The 18,903-nt window shown below is 43.9% G+C and overlaps 1 protein-coding gene across 3 annotated transcripts in view; it reads right to left on the reverse strand.

The window, feature by feature from the left end:
* PEPD (peptidase D) overlaps positions 1-18,903 on the reverse strand; it is a 191,604-nt gene that overhangs the window by 147,880 nt on the left and 24,821 nt on the right. Inside the window, exon 1 of one of the 3 annotated variants that reach the window (XM_064671293.1) lies at positions 2,962-2,992. The exons of the other annotated variants lie outside the window; for them this stretch is intronic. The gene's annotated coding sequence lies outside the window, so the exon portion shown is untranslated. Of the gene's footprint in view, positions 1-2,961; positions 2,993-18,903 lie in introns of those variants that run through there. 3 annotated transcript variants of the gene reach the window in all.

Here is an 18,903-nt window from a genome sequence, read left to right on the forward strand (position 1 = left end):
GAGAGGCAGTAAGACTAAGAGTGCAATAAACAAAAATGTAAAATATAAAATGGAAATGTCCAGTAAACTTCAGACCTCCAGCATGAGTCACACTGCTTGCTGGGATCGCAATCTGTCAAACAGGGCTTGCTGAGAAAAGAGTGTTCCTTGGAAAAATGTGTCTTCTCATTCGGAATATTTAGGGCCATGGCTAAGGCACAGATCATCGGGGCTGGGTCCTCACAAAACTGAAAGTGAAGACTAAGGAGCTCTACATTAAGAAGCCTTCTCAAGTTATGCCAGCTGAGTCCGAAGGGGACATCAGTAGAAAATGTATCCAGCTATTAAATGGAGAGAAGCACAGTCTTCAGTGCACCCAGGAAAGAGCAAGGAATGTCATTGGTACAGCACAGCACAAGCCCAGCAGGCTCTAATGAGACAGGCTGACTAGCAGGGACAGGATACGGGAGACATTCAGCGGGATCAGGCCTCGACCTTGGAACTGAGCCCAAATTCTGTAGCGGAGAGTAATAATGAGAGAGGCAAGATCAAAGGAGACAGCTCTAACAGAGGGGCGGGGGAGGCACGCGAGCACTTACCGAGCACTTGGCTTTGCTTCGCGCCTGACCTCGTGTTCTCCCGACTCTGCCGTTGTCTTTGCGCACCTGAGCCTGGTGGGCAGGGACAGCCCGAGCTGAGCTGGTGCAGCACACTGTACACAGCACACTGTACACACTGTACACAGCACACTGTACACAGCACCCTGTACGCAACACACTGTACACAGCACATTGAACACAGCACCCTGTACACAGCACACTGAACACAGCACATTGAACACAGCACATTGAACACAACACACTGTACACAGCACATTGAACACAGCACCCTGTACACAGCACACTGTACACAGCACACTGTACACAGCACATTGAACACAGCACCCTGTACACAGCACCCTGTACACAGCACCCTGTACACAACACACTGTACACAGCACCCGTACACAGCACACTGTACACAGCACATTGAACACAGCACCCTGTACACAGCACCCTGTACACAGCACCCGTACACAGCACACTGTACACAGCACATTGAACACAGCACCCTGTACACAACACACTGTACACAACACACTGTGAACAGCACATTGAACACAGCACACTGTACACAGCACCCTGTACACAACACACTGTACACAGCACATTGAACACAGCACACTGTACACAACACACTGTACACAGCACATTGAACACAGCACACTGTACACAACACACTGTACACAGCACATTGAACACAGCACACTGTACACAGCACCCTGTACACAACACACTGTACACAGCACCCGTACACAGCACCCTGTACACAGCACATTGAATACAGCACCCTGTACACAGCACCCTGTACACAACACACTGTACACAGCACATTGAATACAGCACCCTGTACACAGCACCCTGTACACAACACACTGTACACAGCACCCTGTACACAACACACTGTACACAGCACACTGTACACGGCACATTGAACACAGCACCCTGTACACAACACACTGTGAACAGCACATTGAACACAGCACACTGTACACAGCACACTGTACACAACACACTGTGAACAGCACATTGAACACAGCACACTGTACACAGCACACTGTGCATGGCACACTGTACACAGCACATTGAACACAGCACACTGTACATGGCACACTGTGCATGGCACACTGTACACAGCACACTGTACACAGCACATTGAACACAGCACCCCGTACACAACACACTGTGAACAGCACATTGAACACAGCACACTGTACACGGCACACTGTGCATGGCACACTGTACACAGCACACTGTACACAGCACACTGAACATAGCACACTGTACACAACACACTGAACACAGCACACTGTACACAGCACACTGTACACAGCACACTGTACACAGCACACTGAACACAGCACATTGAACACAGCACCCTGTACACAACACACTGTACACAGCACACTGTACACAGCACACTGTACACAGCACACTGAACACAGCACGCCTGCTGGAGACAGCCACAGCCATTATGCATGGGTAATTTTTATTACCCAGGGGCATTTCTCTTTTACATATCCCTAGTTTCAATTTTACTGAAATCGCTTTCTTTTTTATTGGCCTCTTACATTGTTAGAGTGCCCGTGATTTCCCCAAGGTTAGATGATGAATGACAACACATCATACAAAGACAAAATACAGGCGCATTTGCCAACTATAAAACGGATTTTTTTCATTTGACATGTTTCCTTTTCTTGTGCAACAATGATAAGCAACCTTGATGGGATGAACAGTGCAAATAGAAGTTTAACAAGCTGTCTTCTGAAACCAGGATCACACAAAGCATAGATTACATAAAGATACTAGATTTCTACTAACATGATGGACCTTCAGAAAATGGAGTAACCATTACAAAGACAATTTCAAATATAATCCACTGGGTTCAATCCTGCAATTAGTTGTGCCTGGGCAGCCAGCTGAGTCCTTGAGAGGTTCCAGTGACCTCAGCAAAATCAGTGGGAATGTAAAGAGACATAACCTTTAATCTCTACACTATCAAATGCAGGCTCAAATCCTCATCAGCTCAGGGGTCCCCTTTTCCCCCTTCCTTTTCCCCAGACCTCTCCCTCAGACCAGGCAGCACAGACACCCCCAAGCAGGGAGTGTGCCCCTTTCCCTCCCACCCTCCCATCTCCTTGTGAGCATTCGATGGCAGCAATAGCTCCCAGCCAACCCCATGCTGGAGGCAGCTTTTGTACAGACAGTATTTTCTGTTCAAACAGGCATTCCCAGCTGCTCCCAGGGAACAGAACATGAATATCATCATTTTCCTGGCTGGAGCTACATGATCTCAGCCAAGCTTCAATCTGACCAATAGGTCTTTCCTTAAAAAGCCAGGGAAGAAGTAGAAAGCAACGTGTGGGTGCCCACAGGCAGGTACCTGGTGAGACAGTGCTGCTGCACCTGTGGGTGGAAGGGGCTCAGTGACACTCCACAGAAAGACAGTATTGATCCAAACATGGGAACAGAGGTTTCCTCTCAAACACATGCAGGTTGTATGGGCAGCAGTGATTTGGCCTGAAAAAAACCAACCAACAGAAAAAACCCAAAACAACAACAAAGCAAAAAAAAAACCCCACACCAACTTAAATTCAGATTAGAAAAATAAAGTAAAAGAGAGACAATTTGAACCCTTTTATTATGTCAAATAGTTACAGAAAATCCAATTATCAAAATCTCCAAGTGAACACTGTTAGGCTCACTGGTCTGAAAGTGAATATTTTGGTGGCAGAATGGTAGCACATGCAAATACCAAGTGCCCCAAACACTCCAGAAGTACTTCTAATAAAATACTACACAGCTACCTATCCATACCTATCCACACCACACTGGAGGGAGAGCAGATAGCCACTTTTATCCTGCCTTCTTTAGTCCTGGCTGCTGAGGGTGATGAGGTGCCACCTCAATTCTATCCCCCTTTTTAAAGAACTGGTCCCAAGCTCTGTGAAGTTCACTGAAAGACTTCAGCTGACCCAGGGCTTTGGTTGACCCTTCTACTCTAATTTCGTCTTTGACCAGGGTGGGAAAAAAGAGACTCTATTGTTAAAATATACCAGAAGAGGAAAAAATCCAGCAGAATAGAATTTCAGAGTATCAAACATAACTAAGAGAGTTTAAAGGAGGACTAAGCAGGAAGCATAAATAACATGTAACCCAAAAAGAGCTTAGAAACTAGTTAAACACCTGAACTTTTGAACTCAATCTTCCCACTGTACTATTATGTAAAGAAATGACATGATTGATGGACCTGAAATTCACATTTCAAATTTTGCAGATGAGATTAAATTAGAGAAAACATCCAAACCGTTTCTAATGCCATGGAGGCGTTAGATTGACTATACTCTTGGATTAACAGATGGTAATTGTAGATACATGGAGACTTTTAAGTCTTCAAGCAAAGGATTTGCAGAAGAAATAACTATTATTTGGAAAGGCACTGGAGCAATCTACCTCTTAAAAGAGATAAAACTTACAGCGTAATATTGTTAAGGTTTTCAGCCAATGTACATATGAAATGAAAAACAGAGAATCAGATTGCTAAAGGAATAATGCAGAGATAAAAGGAGCGACAGTTTTATTGTGTGAGGCATTGGCTGGATGTCACAGAGGCTCCAATCACTGAAATGAAAAAATATTTTCACCATACCAGTAGCAAGCAGAGAAAGAGTAATATGATTTATACTCAGACACACAGTCAAACCTCTACTATCAGTTGGAGAGTCAACACTAAATAAGGCCATTCCACACGGGGAGTTGAGGCTGAGGTGACAACTCCCCAGGTACAGCCAGCTCAGGGAGCACGAGCAACCAGCCAGCACAGCACACCCAGGGGTGGCACCTCGGGGGTCTGCCCTGCCTGGCAAATAGTCCCAGACTCATTCCCTCAGGGACTCTCAGCTGTGTGTCTCACAGTGTGTGAGCTCCTCATGGCCACTCGTGTACCAGGTTGGCAGGAAATGTAGAGCAGATGATACAAATGCTGTGTAACTCTTTTGCTACGTGTTTTGAGGCAAGTTGAAAACGGGAATCCCCAGCGTTTCAGCATTAGGTGGCAAGTGAAAAGGATCCAAATGGAGTAGCTGTAAAATCTCATGATTGATCTAATGTTTCTGTGCTTGGAGTAGGCTCTTATATCCAAAATTCTGCCAATCATATAGAAATTGCTGACAAAACTATGAAAAATCAAAACTAAGGGTTTAAAAATGCAGAGCTTTTCCCTGAGCAATCATAATATTGACAAACAGGCAGGCTGGGTGCTACAAATGCACAAGCCTCCCCATACCAGGTGCAACATTTCTGCTCTTGCCTACACGTACGTAACCATGGTTGGCTCTCTCTCTCATGTTCCTTCGATTAAAACTATTTATTTGGGATTTTCCAAAGTCTTCATAAAAGCGGTGCATATGCTGGGGAGAAGTGAAATGATCAAAGTAATTTGCAACTGCTACTACCTTTTGTAGCCCTGGAACAATCAATATTAGTTGTATCTGGCATTACTGTGACAGACCTGTTCTTTGAAAGCTTAAGGGAAGGCAATGTTGGATTGGGCTCTCAGGGCCAACAAGAAACAGATGCCACCCACCAGAATTTTTTTAAAATACAAAATAAAGTCCTTTTGTTCATGTGTAGCAATGGTGAAGTAGTATTGTATCTTGATCTATTTGTCACAAAAACGCTATGCGATTTCCAGACCTCTCCCTACCCTTGGCATTTGCAAAACAGGAAGGTTTCCTGCTATTCAGCAGCTTCCACTTAAACTGGGAATCCTCCTGGCAAACTGGTGGCACAGCAGTGCAGGGGCCAAGGGTTTGTGTAGCAGTGAGAGCAGTTTCTCTCACACATGCAAGCTTTGGGAGTTTGAATTCAAGCAGAGCATTTATTTGCTCACATGTGGACGAACATGGAACCTGGTGAGAGAAAGCTAACTGGAAAAGAGCAGCTTAAAATACTATCCTAATCTTACAGGCCTCAGACAAATCTCCTGAATGTGGGAAATGTGAGTTCAAACCCTTTTTGGGGTGAAGAAATCCCCTGCTTCCTAATCAACACCAGTTCATAACAGCAGCCTGCTCTGCCCCGTGCCAAGCACAACTGTCGTGACATTCTCATGACACAGCACTCAGAACTATGAAAAGAACAATCAAAACACCTCCTGCTTCAAAGGAACCATCTCAATTCACTCCAGGACCTGAAAACACTTCTGACATAGAGTTCCAAGGAATAGAGCTTGTTTTTACAAAAACTGTAAATTTTTAGTACTAGCAGATTTGCCACCAAGCCTTATAATAAGAAAACTCAACAGAACAAAACAAAAAAATCAAACCAAAACCCAAAAAAACCCAAACAAACTAAAATCTTAGATGATTGAGACTGATACTTGTTTTCCTGCTGAGTTGCTGTTTAAATGCAGGCTTAATACAATTTTCCCCTGTAAAACAAACTCAGTCTGGAAAACAGGGAACCTCCTCATCCTGCTTTATTGCTTAAACCAGACCTTCTGGAGACAGTTCTTACTCTGCAAGAAAAACCCTGTTAGCGGTGACAAATAAGACCGAGATCAATGTTTTATTAAGCACAGACTCCTGCTACAACCTGCACAGATTATTTTAAATCATGTCTTTGTGTCTAAATTACAATTTTCATTTGAATAGCATTTTTGGATAGAGAGAGGATTTATTCTCAAGGTCTGGAGTTCCTGTTGGGGTACCAAAAATATAACAGGAGCTGTCAAGAAAATATGCGTTCTTTTATTAAATCTATTATCCTGACCAGAGCTCAGTTATGAGGCACAGTGCTTATACTTGTAGCTATCTTTATTTCCATTTAGATATGTTCTGTAGCAAAAGCAGCTTTGTCATTCTAGCCACTGCAGTAGCATTGAAGAACTTTTAAAACAGGAGCAGATATAAAGGATTTAATTATTCCTTCCTCGGCTGCACATTCACACATTTCTCTCTTGAGAAAACAAAAATTCTGCACATACAGTTGTTTGCAAGCTAATGCCTTAGATACATTTCTGAGTAGAAGTTAATTTGCTTGCACATTTACAGTAAATTTATAGCTAAACCTAAGTTTGGCCGCCTCTGAACAAAGCAGCCTGTTTGAGAAATGATAGCCAGTATTAGGTTCTGTGCACTCATGCCCTGTTAGAGGACAAGTGGTTATGGGAGTCTGCTCCAAAGGAAGCCATTTCAGATAACATAGTACTGAAAAGGTGCACAGATTTCAGAGAGCAAAACCAACAGATATTTACACTTTTACTTAATTATAAAATGCATTTAGATCACATGCAAAATACTAAGTGTAGCTCACTGCCTTTTTTTTTTTTTTTCACTGCCAATATCCAGCCTCTGGTCTGCAACCATGTGTGACCTGCCCAAGTGGGACAGCTGAAGGAGACCTGCCCACAGAGCAGCTCTTTGTGTGGTTTGGGACAGAATCATAGAATCAACTGGGTTGGAAAAGACCTCCAAGATCATCAAGTCCAACCCTTGATGCAAAAAGTTCATCCTCCTTGGGGACAGAACACTTCATGCTGTGTGTTGTACTGCTGCCCAGGTACCAAAACAATGGGAAAGGCACAAATAAGGGACACAAAAGGACCTGTAGGGTTTGAGGGTGAGTGCCTTCAAGAGAAACTGGGGTGGTTGGGGGGGTATGTAGGGCCATGAATCCTTCCCCAGCTTTAGCAGGACAGTGTTGGGGCTGATGACCAGCATGGACCACCTCCTGGGCTGAACTCCTGCTGCCACCAGCTCCACAAGACTTGTGTTGGAAACACACCCAAAGTGCTGTGGAGCCAGGCTGTAGGAAGCTGTTCACTCTGTGTGTGGATGGCAGAGCCACACCATCCTGCTGAGCAGCTCAGAGCATGCACACCACTTGACTGGGACTTGGAAGTGCCAAAACATCACTGCAGATTTTGGGACTATAATTTTAAAAGCCTGCTTGAGAATTCAATTGGAATATGGAAATTACATGCATAAACTTAGTTTCTCTGCAAAAGTGACACGGGCTCCCAAAGCCTCCTATTGACATGTTTTTGGTGCTGAATTCTCTCTTGAACTTGAAAAAGTTAGACCTCCCAACTGCAAGTATCTGACTTCCATTCTGCTATATGTTCTGTGCTATATTTGTGCAGATTATCATAAAAGAAAATTAACATTTTCATAAAGCAGAAGGATTGTATTAAGGTCATGCAATGGTTATTTATAGTCTTGTTACTCTTTAGTCCCTGGTAACAACTACTAAAATAATCATGTAATGTGATATTATCACACTCCTACTAGTTACAGTGTGAAAAGTGAATAAAAACATGGTTAAAATTTTCTCCATGGAAGCTCTGAAGAGAGGCCAGAAGAAGGGCAAAGGAGGACAGTGAAAGACAGATCTGAAAGCACAGCACATCCCACTGTTGCTCTGTGTGAAGATTCGTGGCCCACCACGCCCCAGTGGAATTGCTTCACCATTTTACGCTGCGCCGGCAGGAAGAGAGCAAAGAAAATCAGGATAGAAAGTGCCCTTTGGATTTGTGTGGTAACAAATAAATGCCTCCGGAAGTTCATCAGTTCAGGCTATAATTCCTCCTTACGCTGTGATTGTGTGAACAAACAGTTCCTTCTGGTCTCGTGGATTTAAGACACCTCCAGCCAGACTCTTAGAGGAATGAGATGCTCACTGTGGGCAGTGAGGGGGTGTTTCCAGCTCTGCTAGTTATATTCTTCATGAGCTGCTTCTCCTTCCTTCCACAGCACCCCCACTCCCATTTTATCTCCTTTGCACACACATGTACAAGAGACAAACTCTCTTCATCCTCCCTCCATCGAGGGAGGGATACCACATCGTTTTGGTCTTATGTGGAAAGATGGAGCCAAGAGGCCAAAAGTTGACCTTCCTTCCATGGCACAGAGACAGGAGAAAATGGTAAATTTATGGCAAATCGCAAAGTGTTATCCTGCAAGCTGAAGAAGGTGCAAAGCAGAGCCATCTGGCAGTCTCTTCTCCCTCCCTCTGAATCACTGTCACATTTTGAGATCAGCCTGTGTTTTCCATCAAAACTGGGAACCCATGGGCCACAGGCTGGGAAATATCTATAGAGTAGGTGGAAGAGGGGACAGGAAGCTTGAATCCTTACTTGATCCTTTATTTTGTGTTGATTTACTTCCAATCTGCTGCTTCCACTGCTCCTAGGAGAGGGAGAGGAGCTGGCAGCTGGAGGGTAGGCACTCAGTCAGTCTTTTGGCCACAACCATAAACACTGGAGTAGTGGAGGGACAGGACAGAACCCCAAAATTTCCTGAGGGTCCTTCATTTCTCCAAGGTCATGAGACCAAAACAGTCGTTCTACTGCAGGAGACCCCTCCTCTAGGGAAAAACCATCCTTTCCCTCCACCCCCACTCCCAAGCTGTAGCTATGCTGACATTTTGCTGCATCTGAGTAAACAAGCTTCTGCAGGGAGACAGAGAGGAGCATGAGCCCAAATTCAGCTCTTTTGATGAAAAGAGAATTTTTCTTGGCGTAGGTATGTGATTGTTTAGGCTGTGTCTGAATGGAGTTCATGGATAAGCACAGGTACCCATGACAACCCAGCACACAGAGGCCTGGGTGTTCTGCATGGGGATGGATGGGTTAGGACATCCACAATGACGAGGATCTTCCAAACGAGGGATGACAGCAAATCACTTCCATCTGTGATGTAAAAGAAAACCTTGGCATTTCATTCTACATACTTGATCTCCTCTAAGTACCTTCCCATTTGTCCTATAAATAAATAATAGTTTTACTTTGAGTGTGCTGTTCTCCCAGGTAAGTGGGAAAGGCTTGTTCCCTTGTCAAACACAGAAAATGTGCTATTGGCTATAGGAGTGCCAACAAGGCAACATTTGTACAGCCCAGAGAACCTCGGGAAAGAAAACAGAAAGATTATAGAGTGGCTCTAAGTTTACTTTGTTTTTTGCTGTTCTCATTCTATCTGTTCCTTTCTGTTACCAATCCAAAATTCTCAAATCTTTTGGGGTAAAATGGCTTAACTAGCAAAACAGAACTACACTGTAATCACAGTTCTAACCCAATTATTTCACTCTGCTTGGCAATCATTCCCTTCCACAGGTGAGGACAGCAATGTAGAGCAGTACTCCGGAGTGAAAAATACTGTCCCAAGAACAGGATTATACCACTTTTTTCCCCCTGCACTGTTGTGATGCATCCTTTGGAGATGGGTCCTTGTGAGGATACAATATATGGCAGCATGTACTTCCATGCATTTGCTGATGAGTCACAGAGAGCTCCATGTACATCTTAGTTCCATATCTCTCCCATAGGAGAACCACATTTAAAATTTTTTTGAACACAAGCCATAAATCCTTGATCCAGTACTATCCTGAATCGGGACTTGCTCTCATGTCAGACTGCATCACAGCATAAAAAGACAGAATATGTCCTTTAAATGCTATGGAAATATTGCCCCTTACAAAGATGCACAAAATGCCACAGAGTGCAGAGTACACTTACATCTCTTTTACTCATACTGAGATATTTGAATAGTTCTACTATTACCATTTATTTGATTGGGGAAGTATTTACTGCAGCATATTCATGCTAATTCTCAGGCAAGTGCCTCAGCCCAATTTATGATGTAAGTTCTTTCTATTTTTTAAGCCATTCATGCAGGCTTTTCATTAAAGTAGAAGAGAATCTATAATGCATTCAATATGTAATGCAAAGATTAGCTTTGAAAATAGACCTATTTCTGCCTAAGTCATCAAATATTACATGTACATGAGTCTAAGTTCTGAGAAAACCAACAGAAATGAGAAGCTGCCTCTGAAGATGATACTGTGGGTGCTGGGAATTAAAAGGATTTTTCATTTGTTCAAAGTCTCCTTTCTACTTCTGTACTCAGATCTTCCTTCCCAAGTCTGCATATCCTCCCTTTCCACATCCCACATCCTCTTTGCCACCTCTGCTCCTAAAACTCCCCCTGGCATCTCCTCCTTTTGCTAATGTTGTGTCCTCTGTCATGCTTGTCTAAGGTGTGAGACAAACAGTACGTGGCCTTCCAGTGTTTCTGTAGCACTGAAACTGGTAACTGGCCCAAACCTTTCACCCTCATTTGGCAAAGCTTCTACTGAGGTTTTCAGTTAAACAGTCAATGAGTGATTTTGCCTGATTTGGCCTTAAATGCTGTGTATATTAAAATGGGAAGGAAAGCGAAGTGATGCTGTCAGTTAGCATCCCAGTACTGAGTACAAAATTAAGAATCAAAGTCTCTTCTCAAATTAGAGCAGACATGAACTCTTAAGAATAGGGCAGAGCCTACCAGCAAAACATACAGACGAGTTCTCAGCAGCTATTTCTATTAATAATGAGCCACCAGTCCATCTGGACAAGACTTTTAAGTTCCCAGGGACATTTACAGGTTAATTACTAAATCAAATAGGGTAACAAGGAGACAAAGGAACAGAAATATTCAAGGTGTCAGTACAGTAAATAGAAGGAAATGAGAAGATATTCACAGAAGTTCTTTTTCAGCAGTTTGCTGGGGAGGATCTGGCAAGGGCAGAAGGTAAAATGGAACATTTCGGGAGGGAACCCGACAATGACAAACAGCTGTTTGGACATCTTAGCAGTGCATAGCCAAATTCATGAAGAATCTGAGCAGCTTAATAATTTGGCATACAGAGTTTCAAGGCCAAGTCAACATGCACTGGTGAGCCAAGCTAATGCTAATTAAATGTAGTTCTCCAACATACTACTACATGGGACCAAAAATTGCTTGATCCATATTGGACAAATAATTGATATGACAACTTGTTTGATTTATTTGGAATAAGCTGTATAATGATCTACCTTCCTCCTTCACATCTTTATTTTCAGGTCATAGAGCTGCAAAATAACTAGTGAATATATTCACTGACCATTTTATTGGATCGATTTTTCAGAGATGCTTATAGACAGCCAATGTTTTTTCCTTTTCATTTTCTTGTTCATGCCATGCCACTACACTGAGAGTTACAGATGGCCAGGAGCACAGGAATCAGAGCCTCAGGGAGCCCTCAGCCTTCTTGGTTACAAACAACAGCAGCAAACACCTCTTCATTAGCAGCTATGAGAGGACTTACAACACACCAGTGGCAACCCTGCCTCCATCCATCAGGACCGTTCCCCTTTTACCCTAAGAATACCCAAACCACTGCAACAGTCTTGTGAACAAGAGAAAGTGTGTATATTTGCCTATTGTCAGAGCCTGAAGTATTCCAGTAACAGAGATTTGACAACGCTCAACATTTTACATTTATTTTTAATGTCACTGTGTAAAATCAGAACCATTCAAATTCTTTCTGTAAAGATATTTCAGTAAAAGTCTTGCTGGTAAGATGAGAAGATGCTTGTTGTTTAATCCCCCACATCTTTGCTGTATTTCTCCTGCTGTTCTTGTTGTGCTTAGTTCCTTTCCTATTGGCTCAGTAAAAAAGCAGAGCATCCTGCTACTACTTGGTTAAATATATTTGGGGGGAAGAAAGCAAGCCCCCTACAAAACCCTGACTAACAGGATTGCTGTAAACCCTCAGGAGCTGCAGCACTACCTCTGTGTGTAGGTGGCCTGAGCAAATGGCAGACACAGCAAAGCACCAGGAACCTAAATGCTCCTGCAGAGTGGAGGATCGAGCTCAGTCCAAGTGTAAACAAGTGTAACCACATCCAAATCAGGAGCTGCCCCTGCTTTTCCCAGGAGGTTTTTTTGCCAAATGCGTATCCAGCAGCACGTCCCTGTAGTCAAGGTGGACCAGCCTTCCAGAAGATCCTGCTGGCCAACAAGGAAGGGCAGCACTGGGAAACTTGCTTAGCCAAAACCTGCCATTTTACAAACATTATTGTTTAGCATCACTGTTATCACTTCTCTTCATTGTAGGCTGTGAAGTCTGTACTGCCTGGGAAAGGCTCAAAAAGGATGAACTCCTATGCATGTGACATGTTTGCATGACATGCTTGCACATCACCTTTGCTCTGCAGGGAGCAAGGCAAGGACCAGATCAGAACGCAGAACCTCAGCAGCGAACAAGTTCCCCTGAGATTTCCCTCTGGAGCCCCAGCACAGCAGCTACTAAGTACAGGTCATGTGGAAGCTTGCAGAATGTGGAAAATCAAACAGCAGTACAAACCATATCAAAGCCCAGCTCAAAATTGGTGAAGATTGTGCCATGCTCTTTTTTAAAGCCTTCTGTTCTGTATGGCAGAGATTACAGTGACGCCAGGTCAAACCCTGAAGCAGATCAAAGCTCAGAGGGACTGTTCTCACACAGAGACCCTACTTCAAATAGAGAAATCAGAGAAGGGGAACAGGTGATAAAACATACTTTTAATGCCAAAATTCATTCCCCAGCTACTGCTGAGCCAGAGGCGCAGATTAACTTGCCATGGCACGCAGGGAGCAACAGCATCACCAGAACAAGCAATCCAACTCCAGGGGCTGACACCGCTTAATCATTGTGAAGGATGTTTGGCCTGTCTACCACGTGTACCCCAATCAGAGATTCCTCACACTTTTACAGCAGGCCTACTCATCTTTCTTCCTAAAACAAATAATCTCTCAGGCTCATTGCAAACCACCAGTGACACTTAGTATTCTGATCACTCCGTGCGAGTCCACCTGGTATATTGTGTTTTAAATCCGAGTGCTGTTATGGCTATGCATTTTCACTAGCTCCATGGTACAACACAATAGCTCTGTTCAGTAAGAAGTAAATCTAAATTCCAGTCCTTGACTGATGAGGTTTATACAGGGGTTTTTTTCAGACTTTTATGCATCTTGAAACCACATCTGTCAAAACATGTTAACTAGACAATAGGATACTTAAACACTCACTGCAATATCAAGAAGCTTTTTCTTCCTCCCATTTCACCGGTTACAAACCTTTTTGATCTTAAACGGTGACAAAGGCTCATTGAAAAAGTCCCCACTGTCTGGTAATGTCTGGAAAACACTATTTATCCTAGACAGTTTATCAATGTGTCATTTAGCTCAAGGAGATTATAAAAAGGGATATGAAGCACATCAGCTCCAGAGGGACTTTCAGAAATCCTGACAACACCCCCACTTGGCTCATGGCTCACCTGCCCCCACATCCCTGCAAAGAAGGATTCTACTCTGCTGCCATATGGATGGAGCTGTGCAGTGCATCCTTCAGCTTGACAGTGGATGAAATCCCTGACCCTGATCCTGAGGGTGTGAAGCGTGATCCAGAACAAGAGGGTCCAAGAAGAACATGGCACTTCAACAGCAAAGGGAAGCAAAATACTGGATCTGCTCCAAGGACTACTAACATCACCTGGAGTTTCTGCGGAGATCTCAAGTCCTTTGTGAACATTTTTGCTATTCTTTAAGCAAAGTCATTGATAAAAGCAGGACAGACAGGAGCTCAAGTCTACCTAAGATGCCAGGTCTAAATAGCATAATGAGAAAAGGTTAATAATTTCCTGTAATCCTGTAAACGTCTCTCATTTACCAGTGTCCAGCTCTCCTGGCTGCAGGTACTGCCCATACTTCCCCATTAGCCTCTGTAGCAAAGATCACACTTGCACGTCTCATAACTCCTTGGTGTGATTTATAAAGCTATCTAACTTGTTTTCTTCCCAGCTTATCTCATGTAACCTACTTGTCTTTTTATCACAGCATCTTATCTGCCCCTTATTTGCAGCAGCTATTTATCAAAGACTTACAGTAATACCTATTCCTCTTAGGCTGTTGATGGGGGTGCCTCCCCAGCCCAAACCCGGGCTGGCCACAGCGCTGTGACGGTGACAGAGCACAGGCTGCGGAGCAGCGGCACCAGCAGTCCCACAGGGTAACTTCACTCGCCTCCCACCTTCCCCTCATCTACACACACCCCAGGTGAGGTGTCTGGGTATCACCAAGCACGGGGGATGCCCCGCCGTGGTTGTTGCACCCGGGGATCGGCAAGGCAGCGACTCCCACCCACCGTCAGCTGTTGGCTGCAGCTGGTGAGGGTGTGCTTCCACTTTTGGAGACTGATTCACACTCTCTACCTTGGCTTGTCTATGGTAAGTGAGTTATACTGGTATTTTGCTGCATGACAGAAGATTTACAAGTCTTAGATCATTCAGTAGGTAGAGCCCTCTGGAGATGTGCTTAGTTTTACAACTCTATTGCCAGCACTGTTGCTGCCATAGTTGCGGTTATTTCCAGTCAAACACTGTGCTGTTCTGCACCAGCCAGCGACAGCTCCTTGCAGTTGGTTTTGAGTCTGATTTGCTCCTTAACATCAGCTTTAAAGAGGTAATGAAAAGCAAAATAACGACAAAAATATTGATGTTTAATATTAAAAAAAGGCAATGGGAATTTACATCCATGTGCACACATCCGTGAGAGAGAGATGTTTCAAGGTGTGTGCTCAGTAAAGCAGCTGCCAGGTATGAGCTCTCCCAGGCAGAAGGGCTTTGTGGTGTGCCCTGGGAATGCAAAGCACAAACTCCTTCAGAGCCTTATTCTGTGTGTTTAATACTGAAAGTTGTAGCTAAAGCCCATCTGGCTGTGTGTTGTCATGAAGAGATCTCTTCAAACTTCTCTGAAATGCCAGGATGCCACTTCTACCATCTTGAAAAAAGCCTCGTGCAACCAGGCTGCCTAAAATACCCTACACTTTCCCCAGCCAGGAGAGGCTCCATTGGGTGCCAGGAGCTGCTGCAGGCAGACCACAGCCCTCGGGCAGAGCCTGCTGCCCACCATGGATGTTACAACAAAACTCTCTCCTCTCAGTGGCTGCTTTGTGCTCTGAAGCTAGGGGATTTATTTCTAAATGGACACACACACCTCCAAGTATATTTTCAGCATACACCTTACAAATTCCTTCTATTAATAAATCTTCTCTAATTGTATGAGCTCTTATTAGCCATATAAATAAATGCCTGACTCCTTTTCCCATGAACGTTACTATAGGTTGATAGCCAAAAAATAGCAGGTTCCAGGCACTCATGATTTATCATGTTAAAAAACTTACTACTTTTTGTATTGTTGTCTTTCTCTTGTCAATTTAATATTTCCATGTCCTTTTATTTTTCAAAGCAGCAATAGGATGAAATTTGACTTGAAATTCTGATTTATTCATCAACTCCTTCTAGTTTTCTTCAGAACTAGTCTTGACCTTCTAACCCTGATTTCACACAGAAATTTATCTAATTATTAGCAATCCAGTTCTCATTTACCAGATCTATCAGGTGCTGAAAAATCTTAAAATGGGCAAGTGACAAGCATGAGAGGAATGATGAAAAAGAAAATGAGGTGTCAGGCTCATAAATAAAGGAAGATACAACAGAGGTACAGTGAGAAAAGCAGAGGATGGGAGTAGCAGTGCTTGATTAGTTGTAAAAGGTTTATTAGTTTTTTCCAGCTATGGCTTTGAGCAGACAGGAGAGCATGTCAGCTGGCCAGGGAAGCTGGCATTAGTCCTGTGCCCTCTGGGGAATGCAATTTCCTCACCCAGAGCATGAGGGAGTTCCCATAGCAAATTTGCTGGAAGGAAGATGAATCAGACTAAACTGGGATACTGGAGAAAGGATCCTGCTGCAGTTGGGAGAGGCCAGGGGCTGAAAGTAGAAGGGGGATGTCAGGAACTACGAGATGGTCTCCTTTAAATCCCCCACAAAGGCTTCCACATGCACTGGTTAAACCCACAAAAATTGAGACATCAGAGAGATGTGGACGGCAGGGCAAGAGGAGAGGTTGGGCCTGAACAAGGGGAAACAAAAGGCACTATTTTATCTGCAGCAGAAAAGCAGTGGGATGCTTCAGGTGCTGAGTGACCTGACCAAAGAACACAAAAAGCATTGCGATGTCTGCAGTAAGGAGAATAATTTCTTCTTTTCAAAATCAAATTCGAGTCGAAGCAGCCTTAGCAAAAAGCCACTTTATATAAATTAACACAATTCTTTCATATATCAGAATAACTGGCTGGGCCAGAGGACTTTCATTGTGTGCAATTTCCTCCCAGCTGTGGTCCTTTGGCTGCGCCGTGCGCGGGCACATGCGACAGAAACGCAATAGAGCTGCTCAGCATGAAGACAAGGGCTGTCTGTGATATTTTCCAGTCGCCTTCTGCCTCCTAAATGGAAAATGAAGGCCAGATCATCTAATTAGCCTGCACTGGCTCAGTATAGACAGAGAACAAGGGATGGAGGTGACTCTAAGACATGCTTATTTCTCTGGGATTGCTGAGCAACCCTGGTTGATGGCAGGGAACCAGCAGCAGGGCCCTGGTGTGCCCACCCCAGGCTCTGCCCCTGCACTGCCAGCTGCTCTGTGTGACATGGCATGCCTGGCCCTACCAGGGCAGGCATCATCACGTTGCAAAGTGGGCTGGAAGGTCAGGGAGTTGACAGACCGTGGTACAGCTAGGAAATTCAGCAAGTACCCGAATAACCGAGGAGACTGGAGGAAAACCAGGAGTGTCATACCTCTGTACAGCAGAGGTGAATGCTGATGATTTCAAGGCTTTCTTTGGAGCAGTAATCTCCATCAACAGGTCAACACCCTGTAGATGGATAACAATTAAGAACTATGAGGGAAGTAACTATCACCGTCTATATAAAGGGAAATTAAAAACCCAACAACCCAGTCTCAAGGGTACTTGAGTAAGTTTGGTCTCTCTGATTGCTTCAGCCAATTAATTCCTGAGGTCAGCAGCCTCTAGGTTGTTACACAGAACAAGTCAAGGACATCACTAGGGGTTCACCTTGGAGAAGTCATGGAGGAGGCACAGGAGAATTGGGAAATGACAGTGGCCCTGCTGAATGCGGGGAGGATGGCGAGTGAGGAATGAAAGGACAGTCAAGAACACTGAAACGAATAAACAAGTGATTTGTAAGGCCAGGGAGGACATGAAGGAGATGAACAGCACTGAGCATGAATCTGTCATAAAAATAATGTCAAAACAATATCATTTAACTTTGCAACAGGGTAGCAGACCTTGTGGTGAAGGGAGGAGGGCAAATGTCATACTTCACCTAGTAAGGCTCTGACACCGTTTCCCATATTTTTATTGAAGCTATGGATACACAGTTGAACTACTGTAGGTGGATGCAAGACAGACAGGGTGACTCAAGCCGGGGAGGAGTTATTGATTGTTTACTGTTCAAAATGGAAGGATGCACAAAACAAAGGTATTCCCTGGGGATTTGTCCTGAGCCAGCTCTGTTCAATGTCGCATCACAGTGACCTGGAAGGTAGGATAGAGAGTATTCTCAGTAAATTTGCAAATGACCCTCAGCTAGAAGGGACTGCAAATGTGTGGGAGGACAGCATCAGAATTGCAAATAGTCCCAACAAGCTGGGGAACTGGCACAAACAATAGGGTGCATTTCAATTAGAGCCTTAGAGCCTGCAAAAGTACTCCACTGCAGAAACACAGGATGGAGGAGAACTGGCTAGTTGAAGTTCTTTAGGAAAGGATCTAAGAATTATAGTAAATTATGCTGAGTGGGAATCAAGAGCACCACGATTTTGAAAGAGACAAACAGGCATGCATGAATAAAGGGATAGTCTGAAAGTTGTGCAGTGTAGCAAGGCTTCTGTTGGGGAAGGTTAGCAGTGCATTGCCCTTCAGGAGAGACCTAGGAGTCTGAAGGAGATCAGTGGGAAAGGTCAAAGTCCAGAAAACAGGCCTCCATAGAACTGTGAATGAGTATTTTTGTTTAGCCTAATGCTCTGGTGCAAAGACACGAGGAATCAAATGCTTTCTTTGTCCACAGCTGACAGAATAGGAAGCAGTGGGAACGCAGCATCCCGGCCCTGCACAAAGAGAGGCAGCAGAGCTGGTTTGTACAGACACTGCAGATGGGGGCTTTTATTAGAGGAAAAAAAATTTCAAACCCACTGAAATAATCTGAAACCAGTTTAGCATGTGCTCCCACAACTACTTCAAACTTCAAATCCTATGATGAGAAAGGCATGGCCAAGATCAGCCGACAACAATCAAGGAATGTTGAACACTGAATAGCTGAGTTCAAGGTGTGCCAGTCAATCAAGGTGAAAAAAAAATAATGTAAAACAAATCCTACTTCAGGGATAAAAACCCTCTGTGATTTCTATGTTCAGGTGATTGCAATATTATAAGAGAGATCATCACATTGAATATTCATAGACTGCCTTGGGCAAGGGCTTAATGTGATTAGAGAAGTCTCTGACTGCCCAGCAATATAATTTTATTTGTTCTTAATCAAAATTTAGGATCAGGCAAGCTTGTGTAATTGCCCTTATAACACTCCCTCACTGGACATCTATCCTGCTCAACCTCACCTCTGACTGTC

This window comes from Pseudopipra pipra, chromosome 14 (genome assembly GCF_036250125.1).
Source record: "Pseudopipra pipra isolate bDixPip1 chromosome 14, bDixPip1.hap1, whole genome shotgun sequence".
NCBI classification, from domain to species: domain Eukaryota; kingdom Metazoa; phylum Chordata; class Aves; order Passeriformes; family Pipridae; genus Pseudopipra; species Pseudopipra pipra.